Source organism: Bos mutus, chromosome 5 (genome assembly GCF_027580195.1).
Source record: "Bos mutus isolate GX-2022 chromosome 5, NWIPB_WYAK_1.1, whole genome shotgun sequence".
NCBI classification, from domain to species: domain Eukaryota; kingdom Metazoa; phylum Chordata; class Mammalia; order Artiodactyla; family Bovidae; genus Bos; species Bos mutus.
The window spans coordinates 21,031,911-21,054,106 of NC_091621.1; the positions used below are offsets into that span (position 1 = coordinate 21,031,911).

The window sequence follows — 22,196 nt, forward strand, 5'->3', positions numbered from 1 at the left end:
GAACACTTGGTAAAAGAATCAAAATTAAAATACTATATTGAAGATATAGAATCCAGGACCACTAAAACTTCGATGCTATACAAAATAACTTCCATAAAACCTATCACCGCCTAAGTTTCATCACTTCATAAATTTTTAAAAAGGAAAAGTGGCCATGTCTAAAAACAGATCTTTTTACAGCTGTGTTATGACATTTTATAACTTGGTGTTTAGTAAACACTATAAAGCAGTCTTCAAGAAATATGTACCTTTCTTCACATAGATCCATGGGATGTCAATGAATCTTCACTCTCCAATCTGTCACTTAAAATAGCTAATACTTTGCAGCTTCAAAATCACACGAACTCAGTAACCTTAGGTTCCTTTTTAACACAACTTGTAGCACTATAGGTGTTTGCTTTTATGCCAAGTTTTTTGGTTCTTCCTTAAGAGACGTACGTCATAGCACTATGTATAAATATGTAAGTTCAAGCACCCTAAACTATAAAACTATGCTAAAGGCAAGAATCAAGATTCCAGTCTCAAAAAAAAAAACTAACTTGAAAAAAGCAACATACTAAAACTGTGTTATGCCTCTTAAAAGTATCTAAGTATCTAAGAAGTCAGTTGGCAGTGTAACACTGTTCTCATAGTATTATATCTATAAATAATGTAACCCAATTTTTTTCATTGGAAGTTAAGAAAATGAAAATAAAATAAACTCCAGTGTGGTTAGTAATGGCCTTTCAATGGCTACTGATAACTTTAAAAATTAGGATTCTACAAAGGTCAATATGCAAACAACTGACCCAGGAGGTGATCCAAAACAGGACAAAGTAGGGAGAGAGAAGATTAAATGTGTCCGGTCATTTTTAATAATCTTAGATGTGAGATTTGAAACTGTAAAAGATTCACCAGTCTGAGAGTACATGTGCAAACACTGGAAGGCTGGAATAAATACAGATAATCTTAATGCTTGGTTTTTAAAGGGTTTAGAAGTGCTTTCAGTCTCCTCTGCTAGTTATTGCCATTTAGCACTTTACACAGAAATCTTAAATTAATTACTCATTTGTCTTAACTTACACTGCCTAATAGATCAGTTTTAAAGTGTTAATTGATAACAGTCTGAATGCTGATGTCTCAAACAATCTAGCTGGGGAAGACAGGAATCAGATAATTATCATGCAGTCAATAATCATTAAAATTCATCCTGTCATGAGTAAAAGACCCTTATGCACTGGCTGCTTTGGGGTTACTTTACAGAGCAAAGATTGCATACAGGTTTGGCTTTGTTTTTTCAAGAACAGAGCTTGCAAAATTCAAGACGGTATTTAACACTCTCAAAAAGATTATTTTCTGTCTTATGGCCACAAGCCCAACTCACCCAGCACCAGGTGAAGAGTGGCTAGCTAGTTACTGTAGTGACTACACCTGTGATTCCACATGCTCCAGGCAATTGTTTAACATTTGCTCAGGAAGTGGAATACTGACTCACTGACTCGGAAAGCTTCGCATCATTCAGGGGCTCTCCAGCACCGACAGTTCGTCCTCTTTATGTGGAGACTAGATAGCTCAGCCTGCAGTTCTAGGGGAAAGAGGGCGATGGACCTCAAACTTTCCTTTGCAAAGGCAGTTTTTGGAAATAACAGGTTTCCCACTGACAGTGGCCTAAAAGAAAACACTTCTTGGTGGAATCTGGCCTTCTGGAATAGAAGAGGAAGGGCCAGGCAAGCAGTGGGTCAGAAAAACCGTGTAGTATTAGCAAGATTGTGGGGACATCCATCCGGAAACAAATGAAAAACCGTCAGTTTCTCGAAGCTGTGTTTTGTTTTGTTTTCTGAACGCTATTCCTAAAACGATCCTTGTCCTAAACCTCTCCCGTAGTATCCTTTACTAGATCTTTATCTCAGTAGTAAAGCGTCTGCTACCAAATCTAAGTAAAGCCTTTACGGAGGGAGACACGGCGCCAGAACTTATCCAGATGATTCTTTATGAAAACAGTCAGAGGTGGAGAAAGCAATCGCCTCATTGAAACACCCACCTTCTGCAGACAGGCCCGAGAAATAATCAGAAGTAGACAGAAAGTGGGGATTTCAGAAAGAGGACCTGAAACGCTATTGATGTCAGGGTCCCTTATACGCGACCCCCAGCTTCTTATTAGGAGTCCAAAATGATTACCAACCGAGATCGGTTAGGTAGAGGGATAGAATTAACACCCACTTCAGTCCTCGGCCGGGTGGCTCTCTGTGTTAGGAGAAATGGGGCAGAGAAGAGAGAGAAGAGAGGAAGGGCAAGGCTCTTGGAACCTCCTTCGCTTGCTCTGACCCCCTCGGCGTTCCTCTACTCCCGCCCCTACCCCGGCCTCCCAATTAGCATCTGCTATCACCCCCTCGCTGTCCCCCGGCGAGCTCCCTACAGCCCCCGACCCCCAGGTCCTCCGGCTGCCGCGCGAGTCCCCAGCGCCGGCGGGAGGCGCGGCCGGCACCTACCTGCAGCCCGGCTTCCTGGTGGCGGCAACACCTAGCGATGCTCCTGCAGCTTCCGCGGACCCGCGCCAGCCTTATCGCTCTCGCATCGCTTCCAAGATGCCAATCCGCCGTTACCGTTCTGGGGCATAGGGAAACGAAGTCTGGAGGTGTGTGCTAGTGGAGGGCGTGTGAGTGTGGCCCCGAGCGTGCGTGTGTGTATGTGTGCGCGCGCGCGTGTGTTTCCTCCTCCGATAGCAAAGAGGGTTCAGGAATCTCTTGACATCCAAACTGGAATCCCCTTAAAGTGGATGGAAGGTGACGTGTCTTTCCTCCTCTCGTTTTTCACGAGTCAAAGTAATCAAAAGATTTGTGGGCTAGGGGAGAAGCCAAAGTCCCCAGCCCTCGCCAGCGCCCGCGGTCGCCCGCTGTCCTCGCCGGTGCGCGCGGTGCGCTCAGCTCCTCACACTGCGAGAATCAAGGCGGTCTCGCAGCAATCGCCGCTCTTATCCATCTCTGATTTGTTTGCTTTTAAAACGCCGAGTAACGACTTTTCTTCCTCCCGCTGCACGTCGTCTCACACAGATACACACGCACACATCCTCAGTTCACTCTCTCCCGCCCTCCCGTTTGTTCTCTGGGGAAAGGCAATTGGACGGAACGGTTCACCTTCAGGAAAGCAGCCTCCGCCGCGTATTTCTCCAGTTCCCTGGCTCGCAGGTCCCGGGTCTCCGACGTGCGAGAGTGGCTGGGGAGGTTCTGGATAGGACGGAGAAGAGGCTCCGAGCTCGCTGTCCTCCGCCCTCAAGACGCTGGAGTTGCCCAGTGCAGGCAGGCGCTTGTGTTCCGGCTTTTAGCAGATAGGTCTCAGCTGATGCCGGTTCCGAGACTTGGCGCCAAGTCCACTTAACAGCAACTCATAGCCAGCTGCAGCCCCTCAATCCCGCCTCGAAGTGCTGCGGGCAGAACCCCACGCAGCCCAGCCGCTGCTCCTCTAGGCATCATGGGCTGGATGGAGGGGAAATCGCCGCTGTCCCCCTGTCCCCAGTACGCTGGCACCGTCACCACCGAGAAGGTGCGAGCTCCAACATCGAACACCAGCCAGCAGGTGCTGTCTGTGTCAGTTCGCTAAAGAACTGGAGAGATGAGGCGGGGGAGAAGGCGGAGGAAACAAATCAGATCCCCAGAATAAAAAGAAGCGGTTTAGTAACCGAAGCCTCCTCTCCGCCTCGCACCCTAGGTGCTGCACTGTCAAAAACACACTAGTGGGTACCTTTTAGAAAGTCACCGTAGAGGACAGAATCCCCTGTTCCACCCAGACCCCTTATTCCACCCAGCCTGGAAGTCCAGGGAGTTCGGAATGACTGGCTTCCCTGTGTGGTGCAAGGAGAACGCAGGTGCAAGGAGAAAACAGGTGCCAACACTCCAGGTTGAGTTAAGCTAGAAAATACAAGGGCAGGACCAGGCGGCGTCGCCTCCCTCGATCTCTCTTCCCAATAGCCACCTCTGTTCAGCAGCCGCACCTGCTTCTGAGAGCAAACTGCGGTCTTGAAGAAAAAGAGGCAATAAAAGATGAGAGGGCAGATGTAAAAGCTGGACTATGTCTCCCTCTAGAGGGAGATCCGGGTTAGTACGCTTTACAGGCTGTAACTGGGACTTCAACTTTTCCACAAAGGAAGAGTATCTGGCTTCAGAGAGTTTTTTTCGTTTTACAAATTCCAACCTTTAATTTATTTATAGACAGGATTTGTACCGAAGGCCTAGATAAGCAGTGTCTTTGATAAAGGAACCTTACAGTCGTTACAGAAATTTAATAGCAAAATGCTGAAAGGTCATGTCCTTACAGGTTTGGTCAATTTGAGCGCTGACTTAAACAGTAGGCATAAGGGCTCAAATGAAGAGTCTTCTAAGGTTCAGTTTGATTAAGTTTGGCCATGAGCAAAACTTTAATCTAGTGACTAGAGGATTATGCAAAAATGAATAAGTATGAATAATGAATTTGGAAAAAGAAAATCTAAAACAAAGAAATGATCCTGATGGATCCAGGAAATCTTACAAACCCCTTATATCTAGCGATAACTCACAGATCTTGCTTTGGAGCCAATATCCATACCTTATTTAACTAGTCTTTGTCAAGGTGACTAAATTCCTTCTAGCTCTGAAGTTTTGTGCTTTTATAGTTCTAATACACTAAAACCATTGACAGACGGTCACATACTCCTTTCATCAGTTACAGGTATAAGTAATACTGGTTACCACATTTACAAAGAAATGTGGAACATAGTTTCACTTTTTAGCCATCTTAAATTGTGCTAGGCTGGGGTGATTGTTTTGGAGAAGACTCTTGAGAGTCCCTTGGACTGCAAGGAGATCCAACCAGTCCATTCTGAAGGAAATCAGCCCTGGGATTTCTTTGGAAGGAATGATGCTGAAGCTGAAACTCCAGTACTTTGGCCACCTCATGTGAAGAGTTGACTCATTGGAAAAGACTCTGATGCTGGGAGGGATTGGGGGCAGGAGGAGAAGGGGACGACAGAGGATGAGATGGCTGGATGGCATCACTGACTCGATGGACGTGAGTCTGAGTGAACTCTGGGAGTTGGTGATGGACAGGGAGGCCTGGTGTGCTGCGATTCATGGGGTTGCAAAGAGTCAGACACAACTGAGCAACTGAACTGAACTGAATTACCAAACCAAAACTTGGGTCCACTCACCCTTGGGCAGTAAAGCCAGTCTACCGACACTCGGTTGTAGTAAGGGAAAATGCAATGATTATTGTAGACATCAGACAAGGAGTTCTGGGTTTTCTGAGCAACAGCACTGGCACTCCTTGTCTGGTGCCTACAGTAAACATTGCTCTTTCCTTCACCACAACCCAGAGAGAGTAGATTGGCTTTACTAAACCAGAGGGAGTGGACACAAGTTTGCTTCAATAAGATAGTGTCACAGATGTTACAATATTTTATTACTTTGGTCAAGTTAAAGCTAGGGCCCAGCGGTAACATTAATATTTAGATTTTGTGAACTATTTGAAAGTTTTAATTCAAAATATTTCTGTATGATACATGAAACTAGTGAATATAACAAAAAAGAAGCAGACCCACAGATACAGAGAACAAACAAGTGGTTATCAGTAAGGGGAGGAGAGGGGCCATACAGGGCTGAGGGAAAGAGAGGTACAAATTATTGGGTCTAAAGTAGGCTCAAGGATGTGTTGTACAACACCAAGACTGCACCCAATGTACTTGTTTACTCATGGCCAACTCTTTGCGACTCCATGGGCTGTGGCCCACCAGGCTCCTCTGCCCATGGATTCTCTAGGCAAGAATTCTGGAGTGGGTTGCCATTCCCTTCTCCAGGGGATCTTTCCAAGACAAGGTTCAAACCCATGTCTCTTACGTCTCTTGCATTGGCATGCAGGTTCTTTACCACTAGCACCACCTGGGAAACCATAAGAATATAGGCAATAGTTTGTAATAACTGTAAGTGAAAAGTAACCTTTAAAAAAATGTATAAAAATTTAAAGTAAATAGTCAAAATAAGCAGGAAAACAAAAATTCCATTTAAAAATTATTTTTAAATGTATTCAAGTTTTTGTTAAATTCCTTTCCATTCACTCTGAATTTCTGGAGTAGTTCTATTTTAATGTGATAATTAATTTAGTTTAGGGTTAAAGAAAGAAAAGAATTTATTTTAAAAAATAGCTTAGACTAATTGAAGTCATTTAAAACAAGGAGCGAATGTTTTTAAAGCCAAATTCAGCTTTCTAATTGCAGTTTCCTGGACACTTTGGGTGATATACAGTATCTGGTGAGTTTACTTTCCACTCTACAGCATTGCATGGGATTTTCTATGATGCTGTGCTGTAAAATACTGTCATATTTGCTATTTCCTGGTACAGTGTAGTTTTTACCCTTTCATTTGAATAATAGCATGACACATGTGCCTGTGTGCTCAGTCATGTACGACTCTTTGTAATCCCATGGACTGTAGCCTGCCAGGCTCCTCTGTCCAGGCAAGAATACTGGAGTGGACTGCCATTTCCTCCTCCAGGCGATCTTCCCTACCCAGGGTTGGAACCTATGTCTTCTGTGTCTCCTGCATTGGCAGGCGGATCCTTTACCACTGTGCCACCTGGGAAGTCCTCATGGCACACGCACATGCACACACATGCACGCATGTGTACACACACACACAAGCCAAAACTAAATAATGTGGTTTTATTCTTTCAGCTAATTGTACTAGAGTAGATTTGAATCAGTCAAATACATGTCAATCATTTGAGGCACCCTCACCTGGTCTCTTTCAAAAGATTCATATCATATGGTCAAAGATTTTTACTTTGTTCCTCTTGCCTAGCAACTTTCCTCAGGAAGCAAGGTTTACATTTTAAGACACTTGGCACTACTGTTTCACTGCCAATCCTACAGTAATTCTCAATCAGCTATGTTAAGTAGTAGCATGGAATCCAAGCAGGAATGACTGGGAACCTGGGCTCTGTGCTGGGAGGAATAGCCGTTTACAAAATCATTTCAGAACACTGGCTTTCCTTTCTTACAAGAAATATAAAGCATACTTTCAACCCTTCTAGCTTCTAATTCAGTAGCTCTCAGTGACTATAGGAAAATCTATCATTTTTTCATATTGCTAAATTTGTATTTTATTGTTAAAATGTATGCCATTTCATCCTTATTTTCAATATTAAACCCATATGTTTTTACAAAAATACAGAAAAGAAGTTCATGAAGAGAACAAATGTATAAGTTAATTACAAAATATAATAGAATTTCTTATCCACACTCATAATTCTGTAATAGCCTTTGTACTTTTCGTAAATATCTAGATAATATCTGATGAATTTTAGATCAAGGTTTTCCTATTTCCAGCACCTCCCAGACTTTGAAATCAAGTATTTTGTTTTCCCTTTGAAACAAAGCAGCAAATATGTCCCAGTTGAATAGAAATCTTGAGATGATATTTGTAATCATCTGTTTATTTAAACTGCCTGCCTCATCTGATATAAACAGTAAAAAAAATTACTTGGAATGCAGAACTTCACTGATAGCAACTCCATGTGCAGCTCTTCACATTCTGAGGGCTTACTGAAACATCACTTTGGGGCACTTCAAGCTTTCTGCTCGGAGAAGGCAATGGCACCCTACTCCAGTACTCTTGCCTGGAAAATCCCATGGATGGAGGAGCCTGGTAGGCTGCAGTCCATGGGGTCGCTAAGAGTCAGACACGACTGAGCAACTTCACTTTCACTTTTCACTTTCATGCATTGGAGAAGGAAATGGCAACCCACTCCAGTATTCTTGCCTGGAGAATCCCAGGGACGTTGGAGCCTGTTGGGCTGCCGATCTATGGGGTCGCACAGAGTCAGACACGACTGAAGCGACTTAGCAGCAGCAGCAGCAGCAGCAGCAAGCTTTCTGCTAGAGGCTTTCTATAAAAAAAAAAACTCAAATTCTTAAGTCCTCACAACATGCCATAAAGTACACAATGTGTGTGTGTGTTAGTTGCTCAGTTGTGTCTGACTCTTTGGGACTCCATGGATTGTAGCCTGCCAGGCTCCTCTGTCCATGGAATCCTCCAAGCCAGAATACTGGAGTGGGCAGCCATTCCCTTTTCCAGGGGATCTTCCTGACCCAAGGATTGAACCCAGGTCTCCCATATTGCAGGCAGATTCTTTACCATCTGAGCCACCAAAGTACATGATATAACCCCATTTTACACATTAAAAAAAAAAAAAATTGAGACAGTTCCACTGTGATTAAGTGGCAGAGCTGGAAATCAAACTAGATGGATCTACTTGAATCCAAAACCAGTTTTTGGTTTGGTTTTGGCTTTAATTTTTTTTTAATCTGTTTATTTTTGTCTGTGCTGGATCTTCCTTGCAGCTTGGGGCTTTCCTCTAGTTGCAGTAATTAGGGGCTACTCTCTGGTTGCAGTGCTCAGGCTTCTCATTGCAGCAGCTTCTCTTGTTGTGCAGCATGGGTTCTAGGGCACACAGGCCTCAGTAGTTGTGGCACAGGGGCTTAATTGCTCTGCAGCATGTGGGATCTTCCTGGGTCAGAGACTGAAACTGTGTCCCCTGAATTGGCAGGCATATTCTTTACCACTGAGACATCAGGGAAACGCCTTGGTTTTTATTTTTTTTCTACCCTCCCCAGCACCACCACTAAAATAGGCTATCTTCTATATTACAGGGAAATTAAAATCATTTGGACCTGGATATGGGAAAAAACTTGGGCTTCCCAGTGGCACTAGTGGTAAAGAACCCATCTCCAATGCAAGGGACATGAGACTCGGGTTCGATCCCTGGGTCAGGAAGATCCCCTGAAGGAGGGCATGACAACCCACTCCAGTACTCTTACCTGGAGAGTCCCATGGACAGAGGAGCCTGGCAGGCTACAGTCCATAGGGTCGCAGAGAGTCGGACAGTACTGAAGTGACTTAACATGCATCATGCATGGAAAAAACCAAAGAACATGGGTACATTAATAAGAATAGAAGGAAGTTATTTGTGGGAGAGAGAGAAGAAAAACAAGCACCAGCTTCCCTCAGTGCTCTGAGGGTCTAGGATATTAAAACAAATGAGCAAAAAGTTCTGATTTCTAGTGTATGAGTGAAGACAAGTGCCGCTCATTCCCTGCTGTCTCCTTTCATTTGGTTTACTTGGTGCTAATCACCTCATTCCATCTTTTTCAGTAATGTCTCTCTCACTCACTTTCGTTTTCATGAATCAGGTACACAGAAGGAAGCATAGCATCCATTTGGTGGCTCAGCTGGTAAAGAATCCGCCTGCAATGCAGGAGACCTGGGTTCAATCCCTGGGTTGGGAAGATTCCCTGGGAAGGGAATGGCTACCCACTCCAGTATTCTGGCCTAGAGAATTCCATGGACTGTATAGTCCATGGGGTCGAAAGGAGTTGGACACGACTGAGCAACTTTCACTCACTCACTCAAGGTGGCATGTGTACATTATTAACTTTTAGAATCCCCATCACCTAGCATAGTACCTAACATACAATAAATATAAATACATTATAGTCAATAATCAGGAAACCATATTGGTCAAGTGAACAGACTGAAACCATGGTGATAAACGAAGAGAACTACTCAGAGCGGTAAGACAAAGTACTAAGGCAGGAGTACATAGGCACTGCCCTTTGTGGGGTATGGAGGCAAATGCAACAAACCGCTCCATAAGTTAGTGGCTTAAAGAACAAGTATTTATTTAGTTCACATTTCTGTGGGATTGGCAATTTGGGTTGAGTGCATCTAGGCTCAGCTGGGCAGTTCCTCAGTTCCAGCTGAGCTTACTCTTGTGCCTATAGTCAACCAGCAGTATAGTACCTCACCCCATTGACTGACCGAAACCTGGAGAACTGGAGAGTAAATAAGCTGCTTGTCTCTTCTCATTTAACACGGTGGCAATCATAAGCTTCTAAGAGTGGCAATAGGGGAAGCCTCAATACCCAGCACTTTCCAAATCTCTGCTCACATGTTTGCTACAGTCCTCTTGGCTAGGCAGTTCATCAGGCCAGCCCAGATTCAAGGGGTGAAGAAGGACTCCATCTCTCAATGGGTAGAACTACAAAAACACGTTAAAGAGTGGGGGAAAGGTTTTGTGTTCAATTTTTCAATCTAGTATAATAGCTAGCATCTTGCACAGGAGCTTAATCCAGCAGGAGTATTGTGATCTGACTTGTGCACAGCAGAGTATTCCCATTATAGATTAAAGGACACCTGTCTTGGGTACAAACAAAAAGTTTGCCCAGATTATGGAGTCCCTGGACTGTTCCCATGATCAGTTTAAAAGATACAGTCCATCCAACAGCTTTCACCAATACATTGGAACATGTTTCTACAATTCTGTCTCACTAGAAAGCACAAATTTCCCAAGATTTGATATACTTTCCACATTAGCCATTGAATTAATCTCAATGCTTTAATTTACAACTCAGATTTATCAACAGTATTATAAAAATCTAACTGGTTAAGCTAGAAATCACTAGCAAGTTTTATATGTCAGAGATTATGTCATCTTTGGTACATGGAGGTAATAGTATCAATTCTGGTTATTTAGAGACTTTATTTGTTTAGTTCCTGATTTTTTTTACCATACTCCAAAGAATGAGATGAGTAATACCTGTTATAATGGCTTTCCAAATGCAGTTGGTTGAAATGCACCTTATCTGTAAACAATCTACCTGGTTAATTCCAACTCATTCATTATGGCTCAGAACAAGGGTTATCTCCTCCAAAAACTCATTCACAATTCCCTTAATCCACTGTATTAACTTGTTTCTCCTATGTACTCCCAAACACCTAATAGTTCCTTCTATCTTAACATTTACCACAACATATTGTAATTGAGTCATTTTTAATAGATCACCCTATGTTAGACTATATGCTCTTGAAGGTACATAGTCATGTTTATTCTTGTTTCATCTACCAAAGCTACAGTCATGAATGGATGAGCAACTGATCTCAATTCACAAAATTGTGGGACAATATATGGTCACATTTATTTTCATATTCAATAATAATGACTTTAGGCCTTCATCTTGCTAATCACAGGGTTTACCTTCGTCTAGGCACTAGAGTCCAAGTAGCTACTGGCAATCTTGAAAAATGCTGACATGGTTTATAAAATTAGTCTTCTTTATTACTGCAACCACACACACACACACCAGAGACAGGAACTCAAATGCATTCCTCAAGGTCTCTTGTCCTGCTGACCTACAGAGTCCCACCTGCTTGTTTCTATTTCCTACGTTCAGCTGCCTCTATGCACACTTTAGCAGGAAGCCCCACTTTAGAATAGTAACAGAAGTTCACTTTCCTCCAACAGCTGAACTGCAGTGGTTCCTAGAGTACAGGGAAAGTTTCACTTCTCCACAATGTTATAGTCAGTCCAAGGTCAAAAAAAAAAAAAAAAAAAAAAATAGCCCCAGACTCTAAAAGACCCATCTCTTGGTGAGCAACTTGTTTCAGTTACAAGCACATAGACAGTTTCCCCAAAATGTGCCCACATTGCCAGAGTAGCTAGGTAAGAAAGAGACCTGGTGTCAGCTTCATGCTGCACCCAGTAGGAGCCCTTCCCTATGACACCTTACATACTGTATTGGTATAGAGCCCGAGTCTAGACATCCTCATTCCTTGTGAACCTGAGGTCGGCCACAGGGAAGGATGAGATAAGGTGGACAATCTTGTCTCACTCCTTGGCCAGTTGCTTGCTGAGTTGCAGAGACCTGACTTACAAAGAACCCTTAGGAGAATCTAAAATTTGTTTCCCAGTAGTTTGGGGGAAAATGTGAAATCAGAGAAAAGTACCTCTTTCTTGTCTGAAAAATTCTAAAGATACGAGGCTAGCTGAAGGGACCAAAAACTGCAGACCAGGAAAAAAAAAAAAAAAAAAAAGGTTATCAGATAGTTAAGAGGCAAATTTCATGGGCCAAATATGAATATATATTAGTTCCACAGACCAAGCAGGTGTCCCACAAGCCGCCTGAGACATCAAAGCAATGGAAGAAAAAACTATTTTTTTTAAACTGCTTTGTGACTGCACTTAATTTGTATCCATTCTGTTTATTAATGGCCTGAACATTGGGTTCTATGAACACTGGCCTTTGGGACCTGTTAGTCATATAGTGTTTTAGTTGGCCGAAAAGTTCTTTTGGGTTTTTCATGCCATCTTATAGAAAAACCCAAACAAACTTTTTGACCCATGCAGTATAACGCAGAAAGAAACTATTTACATATACCACTTGCTGGTGGAAAGATGCTATAGTATCATAGTAGGCAGGAGGTCTCATGATTTCTAGAACTAAATAGGAAGCAAGTAAGTAGCTATAAAATCATTATGAATGGCTAGCATGGGCTTAGGATTAGGCAGAGACTGACAAGAGCCAGATCTATGAGAAATTAATGGTCCATGTAATGAACATACCAGTCTCAGCAGTATAGGTTAGAGGGCTGGATCTTTAGGATTAAGAGTGTTGTCTTACTAAATTACTACCTTCCTCCACTAGAAATTAAAATCTCTTTTGGTTTGAGGTAGGAAATCTAGGGTCTTTAACAACCTTACCTGACTTAAGTCATTGGCTGTCTTCATTCATATGATTTTCATAAATGACAAAGATTTGTTGTCCTTCAGTCTACGCCTGAAGTGTGATACACAGCCTTCTGCCAGTGCTACCAGCTCCAGATTATCTGTCTCTTGACTTTATCATGCCCATGGTAATCATGGACAATCAGTGTTTCTTCCAATCCTCGTTCTTCCTGCCTGGTTTACTGGACTAACTAGACTGCTTTTGGTCTCCACTCCTGTTTGCCCTCCTGCCTCCCTCCCTTTCCCACTGCAAGGTTGTAGAAGCAGACAGACTCTCACTTTATCACGGAACAAAAGATATCACACAGCAAAGGTACAAGCCAAGATGAAAGTCAGATTTCAGTACCATGCTTAAGAGCCTGGTCCTTCTAGTCTTTAGCTCAGAATCCCATTTCCCTGTATTATTTGCCAATGAGTTATTAATAACCCATAGTTTTCATCCACAGAATGTGGCTAAGTATAGGGGGAAAGGAGTGTCAAATCCACTGAATTAATTGATCATGTACCAAAGATTGTTTTTACTGAAACTAAGTAGAGGACAAGGTTTACAAGTTTTTATTCAGAAATGGAAAACAAACGAAAGAAAACTAATGTATTTCTTCTCATAATAGTTTTATAAAAGAGATATCTCATGTTATGACTTCTAAACTAAGGCTCAGAGATTAAGTAAATTGCCCAACGATTCAGGTAAAAAGTGATAGCAGCCAGAATTGCAATTAGATCTGACTCCAGAGCATAAATAAAAACTCGTATCACTTAGTCCATTGTTCTTTTTCTCTACATATATTGTTCTGGTTTAATCATTTCCAGAAAGCTCAAACTCAAACCCTGAAATTCCTCCATTGGAACTCTGGATTTCTGTACAAAATTTCCTCCCATTTCTAGTATAACAAAAATGGTTTCTGTCATCCAACATGATCAAAACGTTGCCTACAGAGATTTAAGACAGTTTCAAGAATCTTCTATGTGTATTTCAGCCACCCAGTGTCAAAACAGAGCAACTGCAGGCAAGTGCTGATGTCTCTACAGTTTATACTGCCTGCTTTACAGCAACAAAAATAAATCATGACAAAAGTTCTAAAGTCTTTCAAAGGTAAAGCTTGTACGTTTAGAAGATAATCCCACAACAGAAAGAAGCAAGTGAAAATGAGAAGCCAAAAAAAATTTTTTTTTCCTGTTAGGATCCAGTTTATTTTTTTTTAATTATTATTTTATTTTTATTATTTTTTTTTACTTTACAATATTGTATTGGTTTTGCCATACATCAACATGCATCCGCCACGAGTGTACACATGTTCCCCATCCTGAACCCCCCTCCCACCTCCCTCCCCATACCATCCCTCTGGGTCATCCCAGTGAAGTAGTATCAACAAAGATGTGCCTGTTACAAAATCCTAGAAGAAATAAAGGAGTAAAAGGAAATGAGATAATAAAATTTAAGTGTGTGAAAAGAATCAGTCAAAATTAAGAGGAGATAAATTTAGTTTTTAACACATTTTTAACATACTTTAATGTATAGGTTCATTAGACAGCATCAGTTCAGTTCAGTTCAGTATCTCAGTTGTGTCCGACTCTTTGCAACCCCATGAATTGCAGCACGCCAGGCCTCCCTGTCCATCACCAACTCCCGGAATCTACCCAAATTCATGTCTATCGAGTCGGTGATAATGAGCCATAAAAAAAGTGAGTGGAATTGCCAATATTGGAGGTATTCAACAAAATCTCTAGCTAGACAACTGATGGGAAACCTATAGAAATCAAGTTCCCTCAAGTAGTAATAACAAATGCAAGGGAACACCATGCAGCAAGCAATCTAATAAGACGAACATTAGAACAGCATCATCATCTAAGTGAATTTACTACACGCTTAATTATATGTAAATGGCGCCTGCCCTTTCAAAAAGTCCAAGACAGCAAAATGATGGCATCACTACAAATGAAGTTATTAGCTTCCTAATCCAATTATGTGAATGATAAAGAGGAGTGAATTTTAGGGATGGGGTATAGTTAAAATTTTAAAGGTAGACAAATAGCCATAGAGCCGTACGTAAGATAGGGAAAGGATTTTTAATGGTAATATGTCTTCTTTCTTAATTATTCATTTTGTGCTTAGGCTCTCTGGGTCAGATTCTACTGTGAAATCCTAGCTCTACTAGGGTGCTGGCCCCAACACAGAACACATGTGTACAAGGTTATGTAATAGACTGGACTGGTAGCTCTCAACATTTTGATTAGTTTTCATGTGTGTGACAGAAAATATTTTCATAAATGTACCAGGACTATTCCAAATTCCTTTTTCATACAGTTTTATTTGCTTATTTTTGGCTGTGCTGGGTCTTTGTTGCTGCACTCGGGATTTCGGTAGTTGCTGAGACCAGGGGCAACTCTTCATTGCAGTGCAAGGTTTTCTCGTTGCAGGGGCTTCTCTTGTTGCCGAGCACAGGCTCTAGGGCACACAGCCTTCGGTAGCTGCAGAGCAGTAAGCTCATTAATTTTGGTTCCCAGGTTATAGAGTGCAGGCTCAGTAGTTGTGGTACAAGGGCTTAGTGTCTCCCCGGTATGTGGGATCTTCCAGACCAAGGATCAAACCCACATCTCCTGCACTGGCAGGCAGATTCTTTACCGCCGAGCCACCGGCCCATTATTCAAAATTCTTGTCTTCTTTCCTATAAGTCCATTCTCTCCCACTGACAAAGTATAGCTAATACAACTGAGTAAACAGGGCAGTCATGAAGGACAATCATAAGGATAACTTCTCCAGTTTACATTTCATACAAACTTCCCAAAATGTAGTGCTTTATTAAGTCACTTTATTATGAGTGACTAACTTTGCAACAAAATCACCAAACTGTATGAAGGCAGTCCAGTTCACTTCAGTCTCTCAGTCACGACCACCTCTTTGCAACCCCATGGACTGCAGCACGCCAGGCCTCCCTGTCCATCGCCAACTCCCAGAGTTTACTCAGACTCTTTTCCATTGAGTCGGCCATGCCATCCAGCCATCTCATCCTCTGTCGTCCCCTTCTCCTCCTGCCCCCAATCCCTCCCAGCATCAGAATCTAAAGCTATGTATAATTAAAACTTTTAATATCAGAGTTCCTGAAGATGCCTGAAAATAAGCCCAAACAAATGGTTGAAACTTGAAGTCTCTGCCTTATGTCCTAGTTCTTAAAAAAAAAAAAAAATCAACTATGAAATTATGTAAAATGGAAGCCACGAATAACATATTTTGTTCTCTTTGGTGGAAATAACCATATGAAAGGCTGTGAAATGATTGTATTAGTGGAACATATACTGGCAACCCAGGAAGTTTCGAGGCCCCAGTTTTAGCCTCTGAATCAGTTTGTACCCAGAAGCTACTCTAAATGCCTGTTTTCTTTTCTAGGTTTAGACCAGGCAACTACTGGCATACCACACAGTGCTCAGTCCCTCCTGACTAGACATGGAGCACAGCTGGAGAGTAGCTGAGTGTGTGGGAACCCAGGCCAGGCTGCCCCAAAATGTGCCTCGATGGTGTATTGAATACTTTGAATTAAAGTTACTGTAGAAAGAGGCAATGCAAGAGGTCCAGCTTGACTCTCCTCTCTGTCTCCCTAAAGCAGGAAATAGATCTCTCATATAACAGGTGCCCTATGTGTATCTAGAAGTACAAGGACACTCTTATCACCAGAAATTGGGAACATAGGGCCAAGAAGTCTATGTAAACAAACCTTTTTATTTGTTTAATTTACAAGCCCAAACTCTGTTTTAGATTCTTCACTCATTAAGTACCCAAAGGCTATGTTTCTTTGTCCTATCCATTCTTCACAAATGAATTGTTTCCTTGTCTAAAAAGCACAAAAGCTTCCTGCTTTGGCCACTTCTTAGGTCCTATTTCTATGAAACTGCCATACACATGAATTAAAACGTGTTTCTTTTTCTCCAGTTAATCTCTCGTGTGTCCGTCTTGCTACCCTGGGGCTGAGACAGTATGGAATCTGCCTGCAATGTGGGAGACCTGGGTTCAATCCCTGGGTCAGGAAGATCTCATGGAGAAGAAAATGGCAATCCACTCCAGTGTCCATTTTATTATTAGTCTAGCCACAAGAACTCAAGAGACGAAAAGGGGAAATTTTCTCCTCCTGGAAAGTTAGTGAGCCACCAGAGGGCTAGTTGGCCCCACTTCCTATCCTGAGGCTGCTGCAGCTGAGAAGACCTGGGATATCTGACAAAGGTGATTGTTGTTCTTGTTTTTCAGTCACTCAGTTGTGTCCAACTCTTTACAAGCCCATGGACTGCAGCACATCAGGCTTTCCTGTCCTTCCTTCACCATCTCCCGAAGTTTGCTCAAACTGATGTGCATTGAGTCGGTGATGCCATCCAACCATCTGATCCTCTGTTGTCCCCTTCTCCTCCTGCCATCAATCTTTCCCAGCATCAGGGTCTTTTCTAATGAGTCAGCTTTTCACATCAGGTGGCCAAGAATTGGAGCTTCAACTTCAGCATCAGTCCTTCCAATGAATATTCAGGATTGATTTCATTTAGGATTGACTGGTTTGATCTCCTTGCAGTCCAAGGGACTCTCAAGAGTCTTCTCCAACACCACAGTTCAAAAGCATCAATTCTTCAGTGCTCAGCTTTCTTTATAATCCAACTCTTTCACCCATACATGACTAAAGTTAGCAGAAGGTAAGACTTCTTACCAAGTGCCTGCAAGGTCTGTTGGAAAGAAAAGTGGTGAGATTCCCTTTTCTCTCTCTCTAAATTTAGAATTAGCAAAAGAAAATATTTGTAGAGCTAGTTCTTTGGACTTAGTGATCCCTAGGAATCCTTTTCCTCCCACATATGGTCTCTGATTTGCTTTTTTTTCTTTAATTGAAGATAGTTGATTTACAATGTTGTGTTAGTTTCAGGTGAACAGCAAAGTGATTCAGTTTTCCATATACAAACATATATATTTTTCAGATTCTTTTCCATTATATTATGGAAAGTTATTATAAGATACTGGAGAAGCCAATGGCAACCCACTCCAGTACTCTTGCCTGGAAAATCCCATGGATGGAGGAGCCTTGTAGGATGCAGTCCTTAGGTTCACTAAGAGTCAGACACGACTGAGTGGCTTCACTTTCACTTTTCACTTTCATGCATTGGAGAATGAAATGGCAAACCACTCCAGTATTCTTGCCTGGAGAATCCCAGGGACAGGGGAGCCTGGTGGGCTGCTGTCTATGGGGTTGCACAGAGTCAGACACAACCGAAGCACCTAACAGCGGCAGCAATATAAAATACTGACAACTTACAGTGAACGATATCAGATTTGTGATCTCCAAAGAAAAGGATTTAGCTTTGGAACCAAGGACCAGGATTGATCACGCAAGAGCTTTTATGTCAGTTCAGTTCAGTCGCTCAGTCCTGTCTGACTCTTTGCGACCCCTTGAATCACAGCACACCAGGCCTCCCTGTCCATCACCAACTCCTGGAGTTCACTCAGACTCACGTCCATTGAGTCAATGATGCCATCCAGCCATCTCATCCTCTGTCGTCCCCTTCTCCTCCTGTCCCCAATCCCTCCCAGCATCAGAGTCTTTTCCAATGAGTCAAGTCTTCACATGAGGTGGCCAAAGTACTAGAGTTTCAGCTTTAGCATCATTCCTTCCAAAGAAATCCCAGGGCTGATCTCCTTCAGAATGGACTGGTTGGATCTCCTTGCAGTCCAGGGGACTCTCAAGCATCTTCTCCAACACCACAATTCAAAAGCATCAATTCTTCAGCACTCAGCCTTCTTCACAGTCCAACTCTCACATCCATACATGACCACAAGAAAAACCATAGCCTTGACTAGACAGACTTTTGTTGGCAAAGTAATGCCTCTGCTTTTGAATATGCTATTTAGGTTGGTCATAACTTTCCTTCCAAGGAGTAAGCATCTTTTAATTTCATGGCTGCAGTCACCATCTGCAGTGATTTTGGAGCCCAAAAAAATAAAGTCTGACACTGTTTCCACTGTTTCCCCATCTATTTCCCATGAAGTGATGGGACCGGATGCCATGATCTTCGTTTTCTGAATGTTGAGTTTTAAGTCAACTTTTTCACTCTCCACTTTCACTTTCATCAAGAGGCTTTTTAGTTTCTCTTCACTTTCTGCCATAATGGTGGTGTCATCTGCGTATCTGAGGTTATTAATATTTCTCCCAGAAATCTTGATTCCAGCTTGTGTTTCTTCCAGTCCAGCGTTTCTCATGATGTACTCTGCATATAAATTAAATAAGCAGGGTGACAATATACAGCCTTGACATACTCCTTTTCCTATTTGGAACCAGTCTGTTGTTCCATGTCCAGTTCTAACTGTTGCTTCCTGACCTGCATACAGATTTCTCAAGAGGCAGATCAGGTGGTCTAATATTCCCATCTCTTTCAGAATTTTCACAGTTTATTGTGATCCACACAGTCAAAGGCTTTGGCATAGTCAATAAAGCAGAAATAGATGTTTTTCTGGAACTCTTTTGCTTTTCCCATGATCAAGCAGATGTTGGCAATTTGATCTCTGGTTCCTCTGCCTTTTCTAAAACCAGCTTGAACATTAGGAAGTTCACGGTTCACATATTGCTGAAGCCTGGCTTGGAGAATTTTGAGCATTACTTTACTAGCATGTGAGATGAGTGCAATTGTGCAGTAGTTTGAGCATTCTTTGGCATTGCCTTTCCTTGGGATTGGAATGAAAACTGATCTTTTCCAGTCCTGTGGCCACTGCTGAGTTTTCCAAATTTGCTGGCATGTTGAGTGCAGCACTTTCACAGCATCAGCTTTCAGGATTTGAAATAGCTCAACTGGAATTCCATCACCTCCACTAGCTTTGTTCATAGTGATGCTTTCTAAGGCCCGCTTGACTTCACATTCCAGGATGTCTGGCTCTAGATGAGTGATCACACCATCATAATTATCTGGGTTGTGAAGACCTTTTTTACAGTTCTTCCGTGTATTCTTGCCATCTCTTCTTAATATCTTCTGCTTCTGTCAGGTCCATACCATTTCTGTCCTTTATCGAGCCCGTCTTTGCATGAAATGTTCCCTTGGTATCTCTAATTTTCTTGAAGAGATCTCTAGTCTTTCCCATTCTGTTGTTTTCCTCTATTTCTTTGCATTGATCACTGAGGAAGGCTTTCTTATCTCTCCTTGCTATTCTTTGGAACTCTGCATTCAGATGGGTATATCTTTCCTTTTCTCCTTTGCTTTTCGCTTCTCTTCTTTCCACAGCTATTTGTAAGGCCTCCCCAGACAGCCATTTTGCTTTTTTGCATTTCTTTTCCATGGAGATGGTCTTGATCCCTATCTCCTGTACAATGTCACAAACCTCAGTCCATAGTTCATCAGGCACTCTATCTATCAGATCTAGGCCCTTAAATCTATTTCTCACTTCCACTGTATAATCATAAGGGATTTGATTTAGGTCATACCTGAATGGTCTAGTGGTTTTCCCTACTGTCTTCAATTTAAGTCTGAATTTGGTAATAAGGTGTTCATGATCTGAGCCACAGTCAGCTCCTGGTCTTGTTTTTGTTGACTGTATAGAGCTTCTCCATCTTTGGCTGCAAAGAATATAATCAATCTGATTTTGGTGTTGACCAGAGTTTTATTAAAGTAAAAAAAGGGACAGAGAAAGCTTCTGACATAGACATCAGAAGGGGAACAGAGAGTGCCCCCCTCACTAGTCTTATCAAGGCCTTATATATTTTAACCAGACCCACTCCCACAACATGCATCTTAAATCAACAAGAGTGGAATTAACAATAGAAAGGCCTTACCAGATCCACTCCCACAAGTCTTAAGACAAAAAGATTAGTCAGAAGGCCTTTGTTAAAAGGAGAAACATGTCCTAGAGCAAGATACATTGTTATATGACCCATTTGTACTTTTCTCTTCCTTGAGAGCCTTGGACTCCTTTCTCCTCTCAAGGGCCCTGGATACCTTCCTCCCTGAGGGCCCCGGACTCTTTACCAGTTCAATTCAATTCAGTCACTCAGTCATGTCTGACTCTTTGTGACCCCATGGACTGTAGCACACCAGACCTCCCTGTCCGTCGTCAACTCCCAGAGTTTACACAAACTCATGTTCATTGAGCCAGTGACACCATACAACCATCTCATCCTCTGCCATCCCCTTCTCCTCCTGCCCTCAATCTTTCCCAGCATCAGGGTCTTTTCAAATGAGTCAGTTCTTCAAATCAGGTGGCCAAAGTATTGGAGTTTCAGCTTCAGCATCAGTCCTTCCAATGAATATTCAGGACTGATTTTCTTTGGGATAGACTGGTTGGATCTCCTTGCGGTCCAAGGGACTCTCAAGAGTCTTCTCCAACACCACAGTTCAAAAGCATCAGTTTTTCGGCACTCAGCTTTCTTTATAGTCCAACTCTCACATCCATACATGACTACTGGACTATTTATCAACCTGGCTCAGAGGTTAAAGCATCTGCCTGCAATGCGGGAGACCTGGGTTTGATCCCTGGGTCGGGAAGATCCCCTGGAGAAGGAAATGATAACCCACTCCAGTATTCTTGCCCAGAGAATCCCATGGAGAGAGGCACCTGGTAGGCTACAGTCCATGGGGTCGCAAAGAGTCGGACACGACTGAGCCACTTCACTTTCACTTTCACTTTTCTTTCTAATAATTAGCTCTCTCAATACTGAATATACTCCCCTGTGCTAAACAGTAAGACCATTTTGTTTATTTTCTGTACAGTACTGTGTACCTGTTGGAGAAGTTAATGACACCCAACTCCAGTACTCTTGCCTGGAAAATCCCATGGATGGAGGAGACTGGTAGGCTGCAGTCCATGGGGTCGAAAAGAGTTGGACACGACTGAATGACTTCACTTTCACTTTTCATTTTCATGCATTGGAGAAGGAAATGGCAACCCACTCCAGTGTTCTTGCCTGGAGAATCCCAGGGATGGGGAGCCTGGTGGGCTGCCATCTATGGGGTCACAGAGTCAGACATGACTGAAGCCACTTAGCAGCAGCAGCAGTATGTACCTGTTAATTCCAAATTCCTAGTTTATCCCCTTTCTTAGATGAACTCTGGGAATGAGCTTTCTGGATTTTGTGAAGGCTCTCATGTGGGATGCCTCCTTGCATCTTTAGTTAGGCCATTTAAAAAAAAAGCTTATTGGTTTGAGTCATTATTTGAAATTAATATAAGATCCTACTCATCAATGGCCTGACAATGGACCCGTTAAATTGGTTATATTTAAAGGAAAATTTTTTTAGAGCTGTCATTATAAACAACTGTCATATTAGTACTCAAACTGAGAGGGGGAAAAAAGTATAATGTCTAGCCTTAAAGATCCTTTATTCTGAAAAAAAAAACAAAAATTAGACTTAAAGATCCAACATAAATTTCTCTTCTTAGGAGAAAACAAAACAAAACAAAACATCTCCAGACTCTCCTACAAACAATGAAGAAACATGATCTGGAAGCCAATATTCAAGGACTATTAGAAACAACTGTCTTTCTCTTACAAATCTCAACACCACCAGAAATGCAACTCTAGAAACAAATCAAGGCCCACATTTTTTACCAGTCCCAAAACTTCACCTATTCCTCTCAAAATGCTTGTTGATACTATAAAAGATCAGAATAATGAAGCAACATTTTCC

The 22,196-nt window shown here is 42.2% G+C and overlaps 1 protein-coding gene across 1 annotated transcript in view; it reads right to left on the minus strand.

Moving 5' to 3' along the window:
- TAFA2 (TAFA chemokine like family member 2) overlaps positions 1-3,254 on the minus strand; it is a 565,192-nt gene extending 561,938 nt beyond the window's left edge. The window contains exon 1 of the mRNA XM_005886926.2: positions 2,469-3,254. The gene's annotated coding sequence lies outside the window, so the exon portion shown is untranslated. The remainder of the gene's footprint in view (positions 1-2,468) is intronic.
- Positions 3,255-22,196: the final 18,942 nt, after the last annotated feature.